The following is a 24018-nucleotide window of genomic DNA, read 5'->3' on the forward strand; positions in this document are numbered from 1 at the left end:
TAGCTAGTGCTATGTAGCGACCGGCAGCCTTCTTAAAAACAGTAGGAAATAAAATAAATAGATGTCTTACTGTTTGCTTAACAGTAGGAAATAAGCATGGGGGGGTGGGGACTTTAGACAAGGTAGACATGCCTGTAGACTCTTTTAGAGAATCCTACATCCTTTGATGGTGACCTAGACAGGTCTAACTTCGGCAGACACCCCCAGCATGCGTGTGTCTCAGTCTGGTTTCTCTGAACAGCTGCTACCTCTCTTGATAGAAGGTGCCATTTAAACTTGCCAGAATTCCTTTGATCTTCAGTGTTTGCAGGCCTTTTCATGTCCTTGTACTCTCCCTTAACAGCTATCAAGTGTTTGCTGAGAAGTGGCTATCTTGAACTACAGTAGAACCTCCGAGTTATTAAAACCAGAGTTACAAACTGACTGGTCAACCATATACCTCATTTGGAACAAGTAGTATGCAATCAGGCAGCAGCACAGACCAAAAAAAAAAATAAATAAATAATACACTACAGTACAGTACAGTGTTAAATGTAAACTACTAAGAAAATAAAGGGAAAGTTTAAAAAAATATGACAAAGTAAGGAAATTGTTTCTGTGCTTGCTTTATTTAAATTAAGATGGTTAAAAGCAGGATTTTTCTGCTGTATAGTAAAGTTTCAAAGCTGTATTAAGTCAATGTTCAGTTGTAAATTTTTGAAAGAACCACTACAATGTTTTGCTCAGCATTATGAACATTCCATTCCCGGGGTGTTCTTAACTCTTAGGTTCTACTGTACTCTTGTTTGTCCTGCCTGATTTTCTAAACATTCCTTTATTCAGTTTATTCAATATATTCATATAGCAAACGTCCTCATAATCAAGTCAACATCCAGTATTAATAAATTATTATAGAGCAGTTCCAGATGCATCTCAACTACCTTGAGTTAATTATCAATCAACCTGAGGATAGTGCAGACTAACTTCAACTTTGAATCAGCAAATCCAGCAAAACTCCTAAGTGCACGTAAACTAAGATTATATGAGCAGTCCCACTGCAGTGTACGACAAAATCCCTAAATAGAAAACTAATCTCAGGTCATATGGGACTATTCACATGTTTAATAGTAAGAAGTGGTTCCATGTATTACTGTATTGGGCCTTACCTAGAATACATTTAAGAATGATCCTATTTATTTAAATACATACAGTGGATAGTTCTAATAAAAAGAGATCATGAGATAAAATCACTGGCCATTTCATGAAACAAGAAGGCATGAAAAGGGTTGGAGTTAATTTAATCTAGTACCTATGTTGATTTAAAAACAAATATTCCATCTTCTCTTAAGTGATAGATTTTGGGGGAGGGGGTTCCCACCCTTGCATATTCCAGAGAAAAATATGGCTTCATAATAAAATCTTCCATACAACACAGTTCAGCTAGGAGCTAATTATCTGTATTATATTCTTACTTCTGATCGGCTGGGGAAAATGAGAAAGTAAACTAAGCAGTTGTTGAGAGCACAAGATAGCGAACACATGGAGCAAAAGAAATACTTCAGGGACTGTTAACGGAAAGAAGAGATTTATTTGATGCCTATTCAGAATCACTGGGAATTTTGTCTAGATAAGGCTTGAAGAATTTGAGTTGGATATTTTATCTTATTATTTAGCAAACGTGTATTGTTAATTGGCTTTGTTGATATTCAGATATTCTTATACGTGTTGGCTGCCTCAAAACAAAAAAAATTTAAGTACTCTAGCAAATCTAGAACTGGCCTCAGATTATATTAAAGATTGAAATAAGTATGCTAGAATGGTAAATTATTTGTTACAAAATTTTTGTTTTGAGTTTGTAGAGCTCCTATAACGCAATGGAACCCTGGCCCATGACTGGGGTTCCTAGATGCTACCATAGTAATAATAATAATAATAATTAAAAAAAAATCTAATCTATAGCAATGCTGGATAGGGTTCACCAATGAGACAAGGAAGAGAGGTGCAAGTGCTAGTAATAGTTTACTTGGTAATGTAAGCTTAATATTAAAGAAAAACACACACACACACACACACACACACACACACACACTCCTTAGTATCCTCAGTCAAATATATTTTATTTACTTAAGGTATGTCTAAAATTCAATACATACATCTAACCATCTAAGGTGTACTCCCAATTACAGTGCAACAACATAATAAGAGCAGAGCCACCAGCAGCAGAAACTGAACAGTACTGGGAGAACATATGGGAGAAAGAGAAGACTCATAACACCAGTGCAAAGTGGCTGCACGACCTGAGAACAGAGCACAGCAATCTCCCAGAAAAGAAACCAGTTACCATCACAGTAGAAGACATCCAGCAGCGGGTCAAGAACATGAAGAGCTGGACAGCACCTGGACCAGACATGATCCACACCTACTGGCTAAAGAAACTAACAGCAGTGCATGAACGCCTAGCAGTGCAGATAAACCAGCTGCTGGCAGCAGGCTCCCACTCAAACTGGCTAACACAAGGAAGGACAGTGCTGATCATGAAAGACTCCTGCAAGGGAATAGAACCATCCAACTACCAGCCAATAACCTGCCTCCCCACAACATGGAAAATCCTGTCAGGTATCATAGCCGCCAAGCTACAGGACCATATGAGCACAGCTCAGAAGGGCATTGGGAACAACACCAGAGGCTCAAAACGCCAGTTGCTCATAGATAGAGCAGTCACCCAAGACTCAAGGTCTAGACAGACCAATCTGAGCATAGCCTGGATTGACTACAGGAAAGCCTATGACTCAATGCCACACACGTGGATCTGTGAATGTCTGATGCTATACAAAGTCAATAGGATACTAAGGACCTTCCTCAAGAACTCAAATGGGACTATGGAAGACAACACTGGAAATCAACTCAAGGCAGCTTGCACAAGTGGCCATCAAGTGCGGCATATACCAAGGTGATGCACTGTCTCCACTGCTGTTCTGCATAGGCTTAAACCCCCTCAGCCAGATAATTACAAGGAATGGATACGGGTATGGGTTTAGGAGTGGAACTACCATCAGCCACCTCCTCTACATGGATGACATCAAGCTGTATGCTAAGAATGAATGAGACATCGACTCGCTAATCCACTGGACGCGGATTTACAGTGAGGATATCGGGATGTCATTCGGACTGGAGGAGAAGTGTGGCCGGATGGTAGTGAAGAGAGGGAAGGTAGTCAAGACTGATGGGGTGGAACTACCAGCGGGCCACATAGCAGACATACAGACCAGCTACAAGTATCTTGGCGTCCCACAGTCACATGGAAACCACGATGAGGAGGCAAGGAAGACAGCAACATCCAAGTATCATCAAAGGATAAGACAGGTCCTGAAGAGCCAGCTCAGTGGGAAAAACAAGATCCACACCATTAACAGATACGCCCTGCTGGTTATCAGATACCCTGCCGGTATAGTGAGCTGGCCAAAGGAGGACATGGAGGGTGCCGATGTGAAGACCCGGAAGCTCCTCGCAATGCATGGAGGTTTCCACCCCAAGTCCAACACCCAGAGACTGTATACCAGCCGGAAAGAAGGCGGGCGGGGCTTGGTGAGCATCAAAGCCACTGTCCTGGATGAAACCCAAAGCATCCAAGAGTACATCAGTAAGATGGCCCCCAAAGATGAGCTGCTGAGAGAATGCCTGAGGCAGCAGCAGACATGGGAGGAAGACCAAGCAGAAGAAGTGCCATGGCACGACAAGATCCTGCATGGGATGTACCATTGACAGATAGCTGAGGTGGCTGACATTGGGAAATCCTACTGAGGCACTGATCATAGCAGCACAGGAACAGGCACTGAGCACCAGATCCATTGAAGTAGGGGTCTACCACACTAGAGAGGACCCAAGGTGCAGACTGTGCAGAGAGGCCTCAGAGACAGTCCAACACATAGTGGCAGGATGTAAGATGCAGGCAGGAACAGCATACACTGAACGGCACAACCAAGTGGCTGGCATTGTGTACAGGAACATCTGCACAGCGTATGGGCTAGATCTTCCCAAGACCAGATGGGAGATTCCACAGAAGGTTGTGGAGAATAGCAGGGCTAAGATTCTGTGGGACTTCCAGATCCAGATGGACAAGCAGGTACTGGCCAATCAACCAGACATCGTGGTACTAGATAAGGACCAGAAAACAGCGAAGGTGATAGATAGAGCAGTGCCAAGTGACAGCAACATCAGGAAGAAGGAATATGAGAAGCTGGAGAAGTACCAGGGCCTGAAAGAGGAACTAGAGAGAATGTGGAAAGTGAAGGCCAAAGTGGTCCCAGTGGTGGTAGGAGCACTCGGGGCTGTGACTACTAAGCTGGGTGAGTGGCTCCAACAGATCCCAGGAACAACATCAGAGCTCTCTGTCCAGAAGAGTGCAGTGTTAGGAACAGCTAAGATACTGCGCAGAACCCTCAAACTCCCAGGCCTCTGGTAGAGGACCCGAGTTTGAGGAAGACACATACCACCCATAGGGGTGAGACGGGGGTTATATATTTATTAAAAAAGGTGGTGAAATCAGCCTTTCAGATAGCTTTGCATAACTACATTTTACAACATCTTTTCCAGATTTTGGGCTGAGATATTTGCACATATCTATGGTTTCCAGGGACAGAAAAAAAAAATTGGAAAACAGACAGAGCAATTTAAGATTAAGTGATCATGTAAACATTTGACTGAGTACTGAAAGGCACTCTACAGAAGTCTATTAAGGAACATTTCATGTCATATGCAGTTTGTGTTTTAGGAGATGCAGAAATTCATTCAAGTTTGTCAAATCAAAGCATCATACATGCAAATCAATTGCAAAACACCAAGTAAAATATATATCAGATACAAATGAGAATAATGACAAAACTATTCACCAGCACTGTTAGGAAAGAATTAGATTTTAAAGTATGAACACATTACTTTAAAGTGCTTTTTCCAGATTGAGTGATCTGTAGCTAATACATACATATTAACTGGTCAATACCCAGGGAAATCAATTACATTTATTTCACAGAAAAGTAGAATTTGTGCATCTTTCTAAGCTCCTCTTTATTAGTCAATAATATCTGGCTTCACATTTCCTGCTTGAAGGTGGGGTGAGACAAACATTGACAGCTCCCTGATCTCCACTTGGACATCAGTATCCTAATACTATGGCAACTGATCTCTGAAATTGATAAACCAGAATTTCCTCACCTCCTATTCGATCTCAGATCTTCAATACTTGTCAAGGCAAAACAGCAAATTCCATGAAGCAGAGAAAAATGTGCCCCAATTGTGCCTCTTAGGTAGCACCATTACACATTTAAGGCCTGAATCAGTGTCTACAAAGTCAATGGGAATCTTTCCATGTACATCAATGAGTCAGGCCCTTAGTTAGCTAGAATAACTAATTAACTCTCTCCTGTCCTCTATCAGGACTGTCATAATGCTTTTATCTAATTGTACTTCCACTTCTGCCACACAAGAATTAAAATAGCCTTTGGGTGGAGCCTGTGCAGGGCCTGACTTCCACAGAGCGTGTGCTCAGCACATGTAGACGAGAAGCCCTTTTTAAAAAGGTGTTTTAAGTTGGATACTCTAAATCACTAGTCTTATCAATAACAAGAATTTACTATTCAGTGCTGTCATTTACCAATAAGAAACTGAGGAGATTAATTCATCTGAGTCTTTTTTTTTTTTTTTTTTAATTTAAACAGGGCACCAGGTCCTATCCTTGCCTGGAATGTGCATTGAGATCAAATCATTTATTACATTAAAATTCATTAGTTCTTATCTCACTCAATTTTTCTGAAACTATAGCAGTACAGACAAACTGTTCACTGAAGAGGCTTCTTGGATTATTTTACATACTGGTAATTCCTTTTCTGGCAGAAAAAGAAAACTCCCAAAAACCAAATAATCCTAGTAGCACACTGACCACATCTTGAGTTTGGGAGTATGACCCAAGGATATCTACTGCAAAAGCTATGAAGCACAACCTAAATGAAAAGGCATGATACATCACTACTTCCTACAGTGTAGGGAAACTGGAATATAATTTGTCTTCACTTGTTGACAGGAAAATAAACTCCTTGCTCTCCCACTTGTGGAGGGAAACATAGTAGCATAACATTTATTATGGTGTTGTTTTAAGTGTGGGGAGGGGAATCCAGGGAGATATAGACATAGATACAGTTTTTACAAAAAGCAGAATAGAAAAATCAATTCTGACTACCGCGTCCCAAAAAAACCAAACCACACACACACACACGTACAGAAGGCTCACTGATGTCACCAAATAACTTGAATGACTGCTTTTCCTTTTGTTTTACTGCTCATTACCGTAAGAAGTAGCAATCCTTGAATTCTCTTACATTTCTCTCAAACAACCATTAAAGAAACAGGAAATATAATTCAAAGGGCTCTATTCTTTGGGCTCTTTAATACTGGATGAAATGACCTTCATCATTCTGGGAAATGTTGAGATCATGCGAGTAATGACAATATTTTCCACACGGGACTTCTTCATTCTTTTGCAGCTATCGGCCGCAATAGCCGCCCGAACCTATACATTTACAGCTATTATTTTTAGCACTGCTGTAATATGGCAGATCAAATATATCTTTGATTCAGGAATGTATGTTTCTAAACACAAACAAACGTCCAGGCAAATAGATTCTAAGACCAAAGAGCCTCAGTCACAGTCTTACGTACAATAACAATCCGAAGAAGTGGGCTGTAGCCCACAAAAGCTTATGCTCAAATAAATTTGTTAGTCTCTAAGGTGCCACAAATACTCCTGTTCTTTTTGCAGATACAGACTAACACGGCTGCTACTCTGAAATAAATCTATGGGTTTTTGTTTTTTTTGTTTTTTTTTTTTTAAGAAAAACGAACATATTTCTGAAATGTTTTTTGATAAGAAAACAATGATAGAGTGTTCAGTAGGGATTAAGCCAATAGGTGTTTATGCAAATTTAATAGGCATTTGTAACCAACAGAATATCATCGAGAATGATGTTCTTTCCATAGGCTCTTTGAAATGTCTCACAGAATTCTACACAAGGATATAATTTTCTATTCATCTCTATAGTATTCTTTCATAAACAAAGATATTGATAATGTGTTACTTGAGATGATCCTTATCACAGAAAAACGGCTTTGTATCTCTGACTAAAATAACTAGCAATGGATGAAGGTTCCCATTGCTTAAGGATTTGAGTCCACATACTGTAATCAGTTGATGGCAATATCTTTAGGGTCCAATTCTACAAGATCTTTTGTGTGGGTGAATCTTTTTGCTTGCACTCTAGCCCACCGACTTTAATGGGGATCTGTATAGGTTAAGGGTCCATACGCACAGAGCACCTTTCAGGATCAAGGTCTTAAAACGTAGTTTCCATGCTTGCCTACTCTCTCTAGTCACACTTTCAACTTTAACCTCCAGTGGGAATATAGTAGCAGCACTGAAAAAATTCACTCTTTAACTGTCAAATAGCAACTTGAGTGACCCAATGAATCACAATAATAAACTCACAGGGTCAACAATGTGGTACATAATCATCTTGTTTTACTGTCTTATTGACAGTTATTTTTTGATTATGAACATGGCACCTTTTGAGACTTCCAGTATGGTAAATGTGTTTTGTCTTTTTGGCTTGCAATCAAATTTTGTTACTGCACGTATATTCATTTCAAGGGGGTAGGGGGATGGGGAGGAAATCAGAGAGGGTGAAGGGGAGGGAGTCAAGAAAACTAAGAAAAAAAAATGACTATGTCTCTGGCTAGATTATGTCTAACCAGAATGAATATAACAATGAGGGACTAAAACTGAAGCTTCCCAAAAATGTAAGATTTGTTTAGGCCCTTTGCCAGGATTGACCAGCACTTCTGAGGTCAAGCATGTTGAGTTTTTGTTTTCAAATCAAAACTCCTCATCCCTTTGGGTTTTTAATAGAAGTCCCTTGCCAAATTCACAAACATTTAAACATTCTTTCTGGTGTTTCCTCCAACATGATGCTATGTTTTTGAACATTTCAACAGCAACACAATGAATAGAATTTGGCTGATAAGAAACCAAGGCCTGAGCAAACTCGGAATGCTAGGTCACAGTTCTGTGGTGGCATGAACATGTTTGGAAATGATAATTAATTCTCCTTCTGTAGACAGGTGGTAGATGTCTCTGGATTTTTGCATTTCTTATCAGCTGAATCCTGTAACAGTATTATTATCATCATCAACTATGAAAAGAGCTACAAAGGCTTTGGAGTAGTTTATATATGGAGTTACATATATATCTAGAGAAAGAGAGACAGACAGACACACACCCACCCACCCCTATCTCATAGAACTGGGGTCCCTTTCAGTTCTATGATATAACTACTCCAAAGCCTTTGTAGCTGGAAACAAAAGCATTATAAATGAGAACGTTTGCTAAGAGATGGGCTCTTGAACCACTCTGAAAAGTCTAGCATGTCCAGCACCTAGGGCTCCCTTTGATGGCAGAGGCCTGCAGCTGAACAGATTGAGCTATGCGTATTCCAGTCCTTGCACGCATAGGCGCCATCTGGAAGGAAGCAGCTCAATCATGAAAGCATCAAGATAAAGAGGAAAAGCATACATTTGAGCTCCCCGTTTTAAAAAAAAAAAAAAGAAAGAAAAAGAAAAGATACTTGCTTATCTCATTACTCCTGTTTTAAGGGCCAGTGAAGATGCAGTTTTTTTATTTATCTTCCCATTAGAAAGGTTCCTTTACCTTTAACAGCACCACTTTTTGAAAACAGAACAAATAATAATGCGAAGTCAGTTCTTAAGCCAATGCTGATTCTGCAATAGGAGGCACCATGGGAGAAGCAGCATATGGTCCAATAAGATTCACAGATGATTTTTATAAGCTGATTTACAGAGGTTGATAAGCCCCACTGAATGTTAATGTACATAGATTGTGCCACGTTTCAAGCCAGTTCACTCTCCTCCAGAATGAAACCCGAGGGAGAAACCACTGGGGAGGAAATGTCACTATGGATCTACTCATGGAGACTGCTCTCCCACACCTCCCCAGTAATCTGTAGCATGGTTCTATTGAAGTTGTGCTATCAAGAACTCCCTCTGAGAACAGCAGACCCTTGAAGATAGCTACAGATAACCACAGAAAAAACAACAGTCCCTGGTTGTATTAATTTTTTCTAGGTACTCTCCATAGGGCTAGAGAAAGACAATTATGTGTCTTCTAGTAAACATTTATCTCCCAAAATTGACTGAGGATGAAGATGCACCGTCTTCCACAGGCTCTAGAGAAGACAGAAAGGCAATCTTACGGAGGCAGCACAGGAGGAAGTCAATGCATGGAAGATGCTCTTGAGCTCACAGTTCCCATAGAGGATGATCTGGGATTTCATTATCAAATTTAATATTCAGACCAAGAAAAAAAAAGACACAACATAAGCTAAAATTGTTAAGATTGTGTTTCAGTGTATTTTAACAGGTGATAAGGTGATAGAGAATGAAAACTATTTCTCTTTTTTAAAAGGTCCTTTTAATCCCCTCCTCAACACTACAACTTGTGTTTGAGCACAGGTTTTTAAAAATATAGTTTCCTCTATTGATGGCAACAAATTTTACATTATTTATACCATGGTCAAAGTATAATTGGCCTCTTTCACATGAATGCATATCAAAATACAGAGGGGAAAGTAGGAGAGGGAGAGAAAACAGATACATGAGAATTTCCATACTTGTAGAGAAATCAGTTGTAGACCTGCTATTTTGCATTTATATATAGTTAAATTAACCTTTATAAGCCAGAAATCAACTACCAAAACATCTCATTTAGCTGTTAGTTTGAAGGAAGATGGAAATGAGTGATACATTTTAGTGGTAAATGATATCAACAAGGACGACAATTTTGCTGTGATCTGATTTTTCACATGCTGTATTAAATTTCTCTTCTTAGACTGTTCTAATTTAACACTCCTCTTTAGAGCTGATGTAAAAATATACTTTCTACAATATGAGACTGTGAAACAGCCAGTCTCAGATTTTTTTTAAAAAAAATTTATAAGCCTAAAATATATATCATATCTTATTCTCCACGTTGCCAGCTTCTCTTTTATCTTTATATAGCAGAGTTCTTTTCCCCTGCATATTTTCCAGCACTACACTGAAAAAGTGTTTTCACACCCCAAGGCTTTAACATCACATACTGTTCCCATTTAAAGAACTGTGATGCCATGACTTTGAGGGGGTCACAAGCTACCCAGATCTTCTTAACAAGTTTCGACAGACAAATACAAAATACCTTAAAACGGGGTTTTTTTTATAATACAGCTCAAAAGCCATAACTGCTTAGTCAACTTAGACCAACATTGCAGACTGCAGAGAGGAGAAGCCATGGTTCCGCCCTCATCATTCTCACCCTCTGTGATATTTCTGGCACGACTGTTGGTGCTGGACTCCTTGGTTCCTTCAACATGACAGGCCTAATCTGAAGCTTAATGAAGTCCATGGCAGTTTTCCCATGGACTTCAATGTGCATTGGAGAGTGCCTCAGGAATCTCAGTTATTGATCAACCTTGTGCAAGGGCAATAAGAAGGGGGAAAAACTTCTTTTCACCCTGTCCCTATTAAACACTTGTAGACAGGTAGACAAATATCTAGCCTTTTATCTTTAAGCATTGCCCCCATCATATTCAGAACAAAGAAAACTTTTTTTCAAAAGCACTGTGTCAGGTGTTCATTTAAAGTTTTACTGGCTCTTAACTTTACAACTTTCTAAGTAGCCAATAGTAAAGTTTTAATTACCATTCAAAATCTTGCTCAAGGATAGAAAGTTTGTTCTTTCTTGACAGCTCTGCAGGTATTTGGCAAATGCACACATTAGTTCCTTTATAATAAGGCAAAACTGGCACAAACTCTGAGCTCTGAATAATGTGGTTCATTTTTAACTAGCTACTCCCTTATACTGTCAAGATATTGCAGTGAAATCCTCTGCCAGTGGGGGTGGGGGGGTACGTATGACTTTTAAGGAAATACAATCTTCTAAACTCCAGCAAAGTAAATAAATATATGATTGATTTTATTTTAACCAGATTTTTAGCTTGACACTGCCATTATTAAAAACACACACAAAACAATAATAATAATAATAATATCCACTTAATAATATCACACATAGTGGGTTTGAGAGAAAAATCTTTTAGCTTACAATGCTACTGAGCCTTTCATGTGCTAGCTTTATTCTACTTCCCTCAGTGATGTTGGGGCTAAGACCATGGCCGGAGACTCAGGAGATCTGGGTTTAACTCTACCACACTTCCAGAATGACCTTGAATAAATCACTTCAACCCTCTGGGCCTCCGTTCTCCCCCACCCTCCCATCTGTAAAAGGGGGTTTGTGTCTCTACTTCAACAGGACATCTATTAATGTGATGTGAAGCGGCCAGATATTGCTTTTATGGGGACCACCATATGGGCAGCTACCAACGTAAACAGGTTTCCAGACAGCACATACCGTAAGATGACAAAAATTGCACCAGCCCTGATAACAACTAGGGACTACTCTAACTTATGCCAGAGCACAGCCTCTAATGGACCCTCTGCCAGTAGATATCGGCACAGAAGAGTCCTGCTATGTCTCTGACACGTCCCGTCCCTTTCCAACACCAGAGGCAGCGGGGGCTGCTGAAACAGGAGCCTCCTCATCAGCTTGCCATTTACAGTCCATTTAAATTCCTTGCTAGCTGTTTACAGCCAAAATCCAACCCCTTTGTGTTTTCTATGGTGCAAAGGAGCTAGATCTCAGTTGAGAATCTGGCCCTATGTATATACTAGTTAAAATAAAATAAGCAAACAACAATTCACTAGGGTTATACGGGAAACAGGCGAATCAACGTACTGGGAAACTGGCATAATGGAAACGTGCTGCTTATAAACTAGAAAATGGATTTATTGGCTATACTAGGAAGCTGGTATACTGGGTAACCAAACAGAACTAGTTTCTAATTACAGTTAATAAATCCAGTATCCCAATTTCCTAGTATATCTCTTCCCCATTATAACTTGTATTACTACCAATTCCTGTATATCTAGCAAATTACAGTATGACAAATAAAGAATGTTCACTAGTTTTAAAGCACAAATCAGGATCCATAATATAATGATGAAGATGGTTAATACGGTTACAGCAATCTTCTGTTCAAAGTGTTCATTGATCGGCAGGTACCATAAATGACGGCACCTTTAGAGCACTTGGGTACATTAATATTTGTACTGCGGCAACATGTAGAGTTCCCAGTCAGGGATCAAGGTCCCATTGTGCTAGGCACTATAGGAACACAACTAAAATGATGGTCCCTGTTCTAAAAGGTTTATAATCAGAGTGAATGCTGCCTCTTCCTGATATGGAATATTTGTTTCTTTCTGAAACTGCTGCCACTGATTGCAACTCACCATTATAAACTCACATCGTTTTAATATGAGGATGAGGACAATTTGAGTACCATCCGCTCCTACTTTTCCTTTTCAGGCAAAAGGGAAGGAACGTGTGAACTATACTTTTTGTTTGTCAAACAACTGGGAGTGCATTTTCAAACCGATCTTCTCAATCATTTGTTGAGCCCTTGAAAGCAGGACAAGAGATGGGATATAAAGAAAAGTAATATCCGGTTAAGGCTTTTAGACTCGTGTTGTCTAAATTATGATTGACAGTGGATGATTTGTTTTGGGCAACTTTCTTCATCATTCACATGGCTTATTCACTGGTGCTTTGAAATCTAAATTAAAATTTAGAAGATGGAATTAAACTTCTCCTATGAAAGGAAATTACATTTTATAGAACTATGCTTTAAAAAAAGAAAGATGTGACTTAAATGCACAAAAGCAAGGACGTTCAGAGTGGAGTGTGCCACAAAGCACCAAGTCCTGCACAAACACAAGGCAGTATGTGACAACAACCGGCTTTGCAACAAGAAACCTTCCATCATGCAGGCTTCCATTTCAGGCTACCTGTATGTGCTACAGGGCACTTGCTACTTTGCCTGGTCCTCTGAGCAACTCCCTTGCTGCTATTGCTGGCAGCTTGCACTTATTGTGGATGACTATGTACACATCTGCCAGGATTCTGGCTGACCTTATGGTGAATTTGCTCATTCCATGCTGTTAGCCCCATTGAAGCAACAGTCTCACTCTGGCAGGTAATGTTATGACATATTTATCCCAAAACTGTGGGCACAGATTTTTGCAGCTACTCTTTAATACTGTACACATTTCCCCACCCCACCCACACACACTCATGTATGCATGGACTGAATATAGCCCATTATCTTTAACTTCACCAAGCCCCATTATAATTTCAGATGGTAAAGTGGGCAGTCTGATCATATATGCAATAGCCTCGTGGAAACGCGAAAGCATGATCTGACTGAAGATGGAACAACAGTTTTAAATTAAAATGCCTTTGCCTAAATGGCTTAAATCGGACCCTTATGGATATTTCAATGGAAATACTGAGTTGTGTTAGAACTTTAAAAATTATTGACATCATACCTGCCCCAGAAACTGTACTGAGAATTTGAGCAGCATAATTACCACTAAGCCTGCTTAAAGCAACTTCATTTATGCAGCCCTAGTAATATCCTGGGTGTAACTAGGGAAGGACTAGACAAAAGCCAACATTTTGCATGCCTACTTGTTTCTAAATACCTGATGTGCTCAGATACTGCAATGATGGGGCAATACTCAGGATAACCTGTGTGGTAGAAAATGTTTGGCCTAAAGGAGGAACAAATGTGCATAACCTTTTACATTATCATACAAAAAGCTCTACCATTAACAAGGCTCACTACTTTCTACATATTCATGTTGAGCCCTTCCTTCTACCCTAGTGCATCAGCAACAGATCTCCCTAACTTCACACTCTTTCATTTTCTCGAGAACCTACACAGCTAACACACTGCAATTTGTACATACGGAGTTCCTCAGAGCAGATGGCTTTAGTTCATCTCAGGAAGGTGTCCACTGTATGAAACTGCAGTGTGGGAGGGAGAGCACCACATGGTTTGCAAGTAAGTTGAGTCAATTTACAACAAAGAATTTGCCCTTGTTGCTCTGAAATGAGCCCTTAAGACCATTAAATTGTTTTGTCTTTTTAAAAACCAAAAAATTATTTGAATAAAAAAAGCCATTGCTTAGAGCCAAATTTCAACCCAATAAACATGCAAATTGATTAGTTATACACTACTCAAAACTCACGTTGATATTAAAAACAGAGAATTCCAATAGAGCCTTAACTAGAGGGGCACTGTCGTGTTTCATTAGGCTAGCACTGATTATCTTTCATCTTGCCAAGATGTGATACGTGCATTTTAGAATCCAATCGATGGATAAAGAGGTCCACAAGTTAGACAGAAAAGCAGAAATAAATTTTGGCTTTAGGGATATGTTTGAATCCTTCAAGAATAGTCAGAGTAGACAGTCTCAATTATTCCTCCAGGAATCTGATTCATCACCTTTAGTAAACACTTAGCTGTTTATTACTTTGGAAGCCAGTTGACATTTGGGTAAACAGTGATCAATTTAAGGACTGAAACTTCTTCTAGCTGCCTGATTGCGAGCTAGAAATATTTAGTGCCACTATTTTCTTAGACACTGCTGATTTTCATAGTGGGTTCTATGCCTTATTTACCTTTAAAAGTACAGGATTTATAACAAATAAATTAATTTTCATTGTGTAACCAGCTAACAGTTATCTTAATTAATGTACAAGTGGTAAATCCAACCTTTGAAGATCATGTATTAAAATAAGTTTAAGTCATTGTCAAGGTCACTAAAAATGGAAATAATTTTGAAAATAACAAATGCAACAGTGCATAGAGTTAGATTAAATGCCTACAAGCTAATTTTGTCCCAGTTGATTTTTCTTGGAGTGCTTCTGTTTTAGCACTTATCCCAACATGTTTAAATGGTACTAAATACACATTAATATATAAAACCTCATTCCAAGCCCATTTTGCAAGTATTTATAAAAAATAAAAGCAATACACATCAGATTGCTCATAGCTTTAAGGATTTCTAGCATATTATGAAGATATATTTGACCTCTGCCAAGGTTACTTGAACATGTTCCCCTTGTCTCTCTGCTTTAGCCACCAGGTATCTGAGGAAGTGGGTATTCACCCACGAAAGCTCATGCTCCAAAACGTCTGTTAGTCTATAAGGTGCCACAGGATTCTTTGCTGCTTTTACAGGTACTCAGAAAGATCAAAGTGAGGAACAAATTCATGATGTTTAATAGTAATCAGGACACAGGAAACAGCAATGGTAAAGTGCAGTGTAGAAGAATAAAAAGGTGATCAATTTGTAGATTTATATAAAAAGCAATAGCTTTGTTGCTGTGCTTACCAAATGTATGTTTAGTTAAAAATTTGGACCCTTCAAACAGAAACATCATTTCTTAATTCCAGGCACAAGAAATCTAGAAGATTGATGTTGCTCCACCACCCCGATAAACATCTTTTCAGTTAGGCCTGAGCCACCTAATTTCCCATCTTTTACAACTCAGTGACACACCCAGAGGAGAAGAGCCCCTTCCAACCATCCTTTCTTGCCAATTCACTGAAAATGAAAAGCACTCACTTATAAACAGTGGCAACAGTCTATGGCGTGGTGTATGTAAATATCATTTCCTAGCACCTAGGGTCTGGAAGGTGATGCATACAAGATAAAGTTACCCCTGGAGCAAGGTAATACATGCACAATGAAATGCCTTCTGGTTCAGAGGTCCAGGACAATGCCATCCACATAACACAAGACTGCCATTGGGTTTGTTTAGAAGAGGACCCTTGATGTAGCGGCTACTTTGGGATGAATCTGTATACTAAAGAAGGGGTATCCAAAGTGGCCTTTCAAAACCTGGCATGAAGAGTGATGCTGGATGTAAGCATATTACAGACATACAAGATGCATCCACTGTGTAGATTCAGGGGCCTTAAATCTTGCACAACAATACATGCTAAAGAACCACCTGTAGCTTGGATTTAAAAAAAAAAAAAACCAACAAAAAAACAGACTTTGATAAAGTCCCTCACTAATGCTGGTAAAGTAATCTTTAGAGAGAGAGGGATCTGTTATGGATTGGAAACAGGCTAAAAGATAGAAAGAGTAAAAATAAATGGTTCATTCATTTAGGATCCAAACTGATTCACGCAGCATTTAATCTAATTATTGCCCAGAAAAGTAGTGTTAGGGAACAGTGAGAAAGCAAAATATCTGTATGCCTAATATTATGTAGGAACACCAGAAAGACCTAGTAGACAGCCCTATCATATCACTTTTTTAAGCAGAATTCTCACTGATAAAATATATTTAGAGACATTGAGAGACTTCCATATAAGACAGTCATAGAAACTTATCCAAAGCCCACAGAAGTCAATGTGAAAACTTACAACAGGCTTTATACCAGCTCAAATACATGCTCCCCATATTGAAAGAATCAGGAATATACTCACTGAAATGTAAAGGACACAGATTAAAAAACTGATAAAAGGAATCATAGAATATCAGGGTTGGATGGGACCTCAGGAGGTCATCTAGTCCAACCTCTTTCTCAAAGCAGGACCAATCCCCAACTGTCCCCAAATAATCTCAGCTAGGGCTTTGTCAAGCATGACCTTAAAGACCTCTGAGGAAGCAGATTCCACCACCTCCCTAAATAACCCCTTGCAGTGCTTCACCACCCTCCTAGTGAAAAAGTTTTTCCTAATATCCAACCTAAACCTCCCCCACTACAACTTGAGACCATTACTCCTTGTTCTGTCATCTGGTACCACTGAGAACAGTCTAGATCCATCCTCTTTGGAACCCTCTTTCAGGTAGTTGAAAGCAGCTATCAAATCCCCCCTCATTCTTCTCTACTGCAGACTAAACAATCTCAGTTCCCTCAGCCTCTCCTCATAAGTCATGTGCTCCAGCTCCTTAATCATTTTTGTTGCCCTCCGCTGGACTTTTTCCAATTTTTCCACATCCGTCTTGTAGCGTGGAGCCCAAAACTGTACACATTACTCCAGATGAGGCCTCACCAATGTCAAATAGAGGGGAATGATCACCTCCCTCGATCTGCTGGCAATGCCCCTTCTTATACAGCCCAAAATGCAGGTAGCCTTTTTGGCAACAAGGGCACACTGTCGACTCATATCCAGCTTCTCGTCCGCTGTAACCCTTAGGTCCTTTTCTGAAGAATTGCTGCCTAGCCATTTGGTCTCTAATCTGTAGCAGTGCATGGGATTCTTCCATCCTAAATGCAGGATTCTGCACTTGTCCTTGTTGAACCTCACCAGATTTCTTTAGGTCCAATCCTCTAATTTGTCTAGGTCCCTCTGTATCCTATCCCTACCCAAGGAAAATACTTTACTCTTTTACACAATGAATTATTCAGTCTGTGGAACTCACTGCCACAAGATATTCAGGCTAAGAGACTCACAGATTCATATATTTTAAGGCCAAAAAAGACCATTATGGTCATCTAATTTGAGCTCCTGTATGCACACGCCAAAGAACCTCACCCAATAATTTCTGCAAGTCCATAACTGCTGTTTGAGCTATAATTTCTCTTTTTTTAAAAGGAGACAGTCTTGTTTTAAAGACTTTAAGTGACCAAAAATCCCTAAGTAAGTTATTCCAACAAAAAACAAAAAAAAACCCACCACAACTGTGCCTTATTTCTAGTCTGAATTTGTCTAGCTTCAGAATCCAATCATTGCATTTCATTGTGCCGTTTCTGATACATTAAAGAACTTTCTAACTATCAGAAATCTATTCTCCATGTAGCCCAAGGCACCTACTAACCTCTTAGATTAATTTAGTTTCTTACTAGAAGACGTTTCCTAGACCTGAAATTATTCTCTTGTCTCAAAAGCTACATTTCCAATTGGTCAACATCCTTTTTGAAGTTTGGACATTGAAACTGGACACATTTTTTCCAACAATAGTCTCACCAATGACATATAAAGTGATAAAACCACCTATGACTACTGGATATTTCCCTGATTATACATCCAAGAATTGCATATGCCCTCTGAGATACAGAATCACACTGGTTGTTCATGTTCAATTGCTTATCTACTGGACCACTTAAGTCATTTTCAGAGTCGCACTTTTCCAGGATATAGTAGGGGAACTGCAAGTGTCATTGACATGCTTTGTTTCTAGAAGTATGACCTTACAAATATACATTTGTATATTGCTCAATTGATTCCATCTTACTAACCAATCCAGATCAGTTTGTATAACAGACTTGCCCCACCACTATTTCCCACTTCAATTTTTGTGTGGATTTGCAAATGTTCTTCCAGATCATTGATAAAGATATTGAACAGTATTGGAGCTGAGAAAAGACCTCTGTGACACCCCACTAGAAATACCCCCTCTGAACGATGATTCCCCATTTATAATTTTTTTTTTTTATTTAATAGGGGTTGTACTGATGTTATATAGTGAGTTTCTGTTTTTTTGTTTTTGTTTTTTTAAATCAGAAGGTCATGGGGGCTAAATATATTATGTCAGCCAAACTTGTGATTTCAAACAACAATATGAAGTTTGACAAAAACCTATTTTCCGTAAAATCACGTTGACTGGCATTAATTATTGGCATCTTAATTCTCTACTGATTGCGTTCCCCATCAGCTTTTCCATGCTTTCGTCCAGGCGCAGTGTCAGGCTCTCTGTTCTAAAGTTTCTCAGGTTATTCCATTTATCCTTTTAAAATATTGGCACAATTAGCTTTTTTGCAGCCTTCTGGAACTTCTCCAGGTGTTCCAAGGTTTGTTCATAGAATTCAAAGAAGAGACAATGGTTAATAATACCAGCAGTTTCATTAGATAGGACAAAAATGTATAGGGGATAAAAACCTTCATGCGATTCATAAATCAACCATTAAACACCTGGAATTAAGAAGAAAGTAAGCCTATTGGAAGATTATTGCCTAGCTGTCCATTATGCAGGTACATAGGTGCTGACTCCATGGGTGTTTCAGGGCTGGAGCACCCACGGAAAAAAAAATAGTGGGTGGTCAGCACCCACTGGCAGCCCCACAGATCAGCTCTTCTCCCTCTCCCCAGTGCCTTCTAGCTGCCAGCAGGCCCCACTGATCAGCTCTCCCCCTCCTCTCCCAGCAACTCCTGTCCACTGGCGATCAGCTGTTCAACAGCATGCAGGAGGTACAGGGCAGGAGGGAGGAGGAGCAGGAAGAAACAGGGGAAGGAGCAGAACAGGGTGGGAAGAGGTTGGGCTTGGGAGAAGGGGTGGAGCGGGGGCAGGGCCCCAGGCTGAGCAGGGGTGGAGCATTCCTTTCCCCCCCCCCAAGAACTTTGGAAGAGCCTCTGTGCAGGTGTATATCTTACTTTGAGGCATCTGGTATTGATCTCTGTCAGAGACAGGGTACTGAGCTGCATGGACCATTGGACTGACCTACATTTCTAAGAGGTACAAATGAGCAATGGTCACATTTCAGCTCACAGGGTGCAGTATGCCACCCTCTTGCCTCTCCCCAAATAACCTGTTCACAGTCCAAAGTACTTAGAGTAATATTCCCCTGCTTGGGGTCCAATTTATTAAGTCTTTATTTAAAAAAAAAAAAAGTCTCCTCTGGCCCCTCAGGTGCAAATCCTTTCTGCTTGTTAAGGATTCCACAGCTCTCCATGGGGCTGCGGAGTGGTTCATGCCAGCTTTCCCTGTTCTCCAATAGCCAGGTTCCAAATCGGCTTTGCAGAGCCTGCCTTCTCTCTCTCCTCCTTGGCTCTCCAGAGGCTTCTGCTTTTATAGCCACCCCAGAAGGCTTGATTTTAGCCACATGACCTGCTTACCAGGAGCTTTGCTTTAAAAAAACAAAAATAAAAAAAACCTCGAACACCTGGGGAGGTGAGCTAAGTGTGTCACTAAGTGCATCACAGGCTGGGGCTGGACTCATTGCCTCTTAAAGGTTCAGTCACCAAGTGACAGGGATGAGATTCTTTGCTACAGATTTAGGTCTTGGATCCAGGTTGGATAGTGGTAGATTTTTGTCTCCCTAGCTCGCTCACATTACACTGGTGAATTGAATTTCACCCTCATTGCAATAAAAATATTTCTTCAGACAAAAAGTATCAAACAGAATAGGTAAACAGGATTATAACAAACTATGTTAAATCAGCAGTGAGCAGACAAAACGCATCGAGCAGACAAAAACACATCCTCAGTTCTACTACATAGGCACACAACAATAAAATTGTGCTTATCCATATATCCTGAAGAGTCATTGGAAATATACCCTTAAGACAGTTAAGTAATCATAATTATTTTTAAAATCACAATTAACGAAGAGATTTTATATTAATATTACAATTAACAACTGCTGAATGTTAAAACACTTATTTTAGGTAATAGCTAATTGGCTGAAAGAGAAAGTAACATCTTGACTTAGCAAATGTTTGAGAATCTTAAAGAGGGAGGCCCCAGTCCCTCTAGAAATAAAAGGAGATATTAAATGCATGCAGTTTTGAGGGAGTTTCCAAAGACAAATAAAAACATAGTAAGAAAATACTAAACTCTTTGGTAAGGATTTAATAAACCCCCAAACTGAAAATCCATAAAGCTGATGATAGCCTACTCATTAAATCCTTTGAATAAATAAAGAGCTTAATATAAAAAACATTTTGATTGCAACAGCTGATAAAAGTATTAGAAAACAGTTTTATCACAGCCGGTCTCATACTTTCAATCGTAAGTCTTGCATACAAAAATATGTTCTTCTTTAGAACAAAAAATGTCTAATTGTAGATTTCCATTTTGTTTGACTGGGCAAGTTTTTTTACTCATTGTTTACATAAACAACCTCTCCTCAAATCCACATAAATCCTGAGTAAAGAGAAAGATTTAGACAGGCAGCATATTAGCATTGTCTCTAGCTGGTCTTAGTCTTTCATCCAAAGAACCACTGAAAGCCTTATACAGATGTCTTTTTAATGTTGAACTCTCCACTACGCTGTTATTTTTTGTAAGAGATACAATATTATTTCCAGCATTTTGTAATCCTCTCTCTTTGATTGGAGTGTATCATGAATGAGTAAAGCCGATTGTAGCAAAGAGGACTGTCATACATAAAGATCCTGAAAATATTTGTTAACATAATGATTTGTTTATTCAGTTTGGCAAATGCTTTTATTTTAACCTGAAGTATCTTTTGTAAATGTCACTGGTAAACACAAATTCATAGTTGGCTAGCAAGCTTCCCTTATGTGTATTTCTAATTAAGCTCTTCCAAGATGCAGAATAATGTTTAAAACAAACATATCCTGTAAGGGATCAAAGTAACCCAAAGTGGTCAGATATTTTTCTTCGTAAAATTGAACATGAAGATGCACTGCATGAGCAGATTTGAGAAAAACATGGAATCTATAAGTAATGATGCTTCCATGTTTTCAGTTGAGAAAATTGGGAAATCTTTGCTTGCCCTTTACAATACTATTGTCAACTTTGGTGTCTCCCACACCGCATGTAAGGTCATAAGGATGCACTGTCATCTGTACTTTGATCTCATTTTCCAGTAACATTCTATATACCAGGATCTCCAAAACGATAACATCCTATATATTGTGGTATAGACAAGACACAGTATGACAAATAAGAGACTGTTTCATCTGAGGCATCAATTAACTTTGAGTTCCAGAAGGGTGAATGGCTCTAAAAACTTGTGTTATGACCCTGCGCTATAATATATATATTATATGAATTATGAACGTGTTAAAAGATTAAGAAAAAACTGAGTTTATGCTTATGGTTTCTTTATCGTAATTGGACAAATACAGATTTTTTCCAGTTCTCTTACATCCTTAAAACTATCAAGCCAATATAAGACAGTGAGTGTTTTCCAGATATTTGGTTTACACTAAGAATAAGATGTGATAAAGTTTTGTATTATAAACCAAATATTATTCTGTAGCCATGATTTATTGGCAGGATGAATTGTTAGTCTGATCTCATATGGAGTTTCCTATATTTCACTTACGCTATTATTGTACATTGTAAACAACTATTTTTATGCTTATGTGTAGAAAAGCAAACAAGTACTCTTGATCTATGGGCTAATGCTTAAAAGTCTAGTATAAATACTTGAAAAAAGCTTGAGCATCTTTTGTATCAAACATTAATAAAGCTCACTTAGGCGCTCTTAATGTGAAGGAAAATTGGGTTTGTATGAAATGGCTACACTAGGACATTTCATGCTTTTGCAAGTGCAGTAGTGCGATCATTTCCTACAGTATGTCATTATCCTCTGCCCTGTGGTTCTTTTAAAAATTCTCTCTTTTCATTCCAGCTGTCTGCACTATGTTTTTAAGCTACATAGTTTTCAAGCTACATACTTTTCAGTTTGTGAATAGCGTGTATTCAAATTTTGAGCAACTACATCACAAATCAAGTAACATACCATATTGAGGTATACTCCCTTTGGACACTCCTAATAGAACTACAATTGCAAAAACTTGGAGAGAAAAAATGTCTCTCAGACATAAAGCCAGGTCAAGTTCCCCACCCCACCCCCAATAAAGATAAGAAAATACTATTCTGACCATATCAGGAAGGAATATAAGGAATTTCCCTATATTTTTGCGCTCTGTCCATTTTACCATGACAAATGCTTATTAATTCCTACATACATACATCAACTAAAGGCAAATTAACGTATTGCCCATTTGCCATTGTAGCCAAATCTATCATTTCTTAAAAGAGCAGGAAAGTTACAGGTATTGTGTTTTTAAATATTGGCATGAGATCACCACTAAAATAATTACATTTATGTAATTCTGGATGCCACTCCACAAGGGAGAAGGTCTCCTCTCAGATTTACAACTGCTGGTAGTGTATGGTTTTGAAGAAGAAATAACTCATGCATTTTAAAAAGCACTTTTTCCATCTGTAAAAGAAAGAAGAACATGAAATACGGATGGCACAATAGGGTATCTGTTCAGAGGATCAATATGTAGTTGACAAAATGAGGGTCTAGTTGCAGGTGACAATACACGAGTGTCTAAAATTACTGTATTGAAAATACAGCATTTGAAAGGTAGGGAAATACTACTGAAACACAGCATTTTACACTAAATGTACAAGGTTATAGTCATCTAAGCACAGAGATCCCCCTTCTTCATTCACAAATAGATATTAAGAAAGAAAAAATAAGACGGACTTCCCCTCCACCCCCCGAAAAAGCAAAGGAAAAGATTTATTTGGATACTAACATCTGTCTGCAGATTGTGGCCAAGTGCTTTTCTGTGCTCATTTAGGACTCTACTTGGAAAGCTTTCCAGTTACATTTGCCTAGAGATTTCTCTCTTCTACTTCCCATCTGACAGAAATCATTCAGCTGGGTCTGATGAATAATGGTAAAAGGCAGCTTGTATCAGCGATGATTGAATTACACATTGTTAAAACTGCCATAAAGGCTCAGTCCAATGAGTATATTTAATTTACTTACTCTGCTCAGGGCTAGAAGCTTGCAGTTGTTTGAGGTCTTTATTTTACAAGACTTAAAACAAAAAAAGAACCACCATTTTCTGTGAAAAATTATTAAACATTTGTGCCGCTTTTTGATTATGATCCCAAAACTTTTTGTAATGTGATGGGTGCCTAAGCCAACACATTTAACTTTTAAACACAGTTTTGAACCCATATTAGCACCCTCTGTGCCCACAATATACACACTGTAAAATATTAGAAAACAAGGCAAAAGAGGAGTATAAAGGGGAGGAAGGAGAGAGTAGAAAGATGCAAGTCTAAAAGGTAGAAAAATGTAATTATATGAAAAATATAAAGAAAATTAAGTTGTCAGCTTTTTCTAAGAAAAGGAAGCAGGTGTCATGGCATTTAATTACTTTTTTAAAAAAAAACTGCAATACAAAGGATTAATTTAGTCCTCTACTATCAGAAAAGCAGATCCTCCAGGGAATAGTGCTTTGAGAACAACACCAGTGTTTCAAACAAGTCTTAATAAGAACGCTATCTGTTCAAAGATTGCAA

The 24018-nt window shown here is 38.8% G+C and overlaps 1 protein-coding gene across 5 annotated transcripts in view; it reads right to left on the minus strand.

Moving 5' to 3' along the window:
• The window catches only part of SYT1 (synaptotagmin 1), a 526016-nt gene that overhangs the window by 501027 nt on the left and 971 nt on the right, over positions 1 to 24018 (minus strand). The gene's annotated exons all lie outside the window — the stretch shown is intronic.

Source organism: Gopherus evgoodei, chromosome 1 (assembly GCF_007399415.2).
Source record: "Gopherus evgoodei ecotype Sinaloan lineage chromosome 1, rGopEvg1_v1.p, whole genome shotgun sequence".
Taxonomy (NCBI): Eukaryota; Metazoa; Chordata; order Testudines; family Testudinidae; genus Gopherus; species Gopherus evgoodei.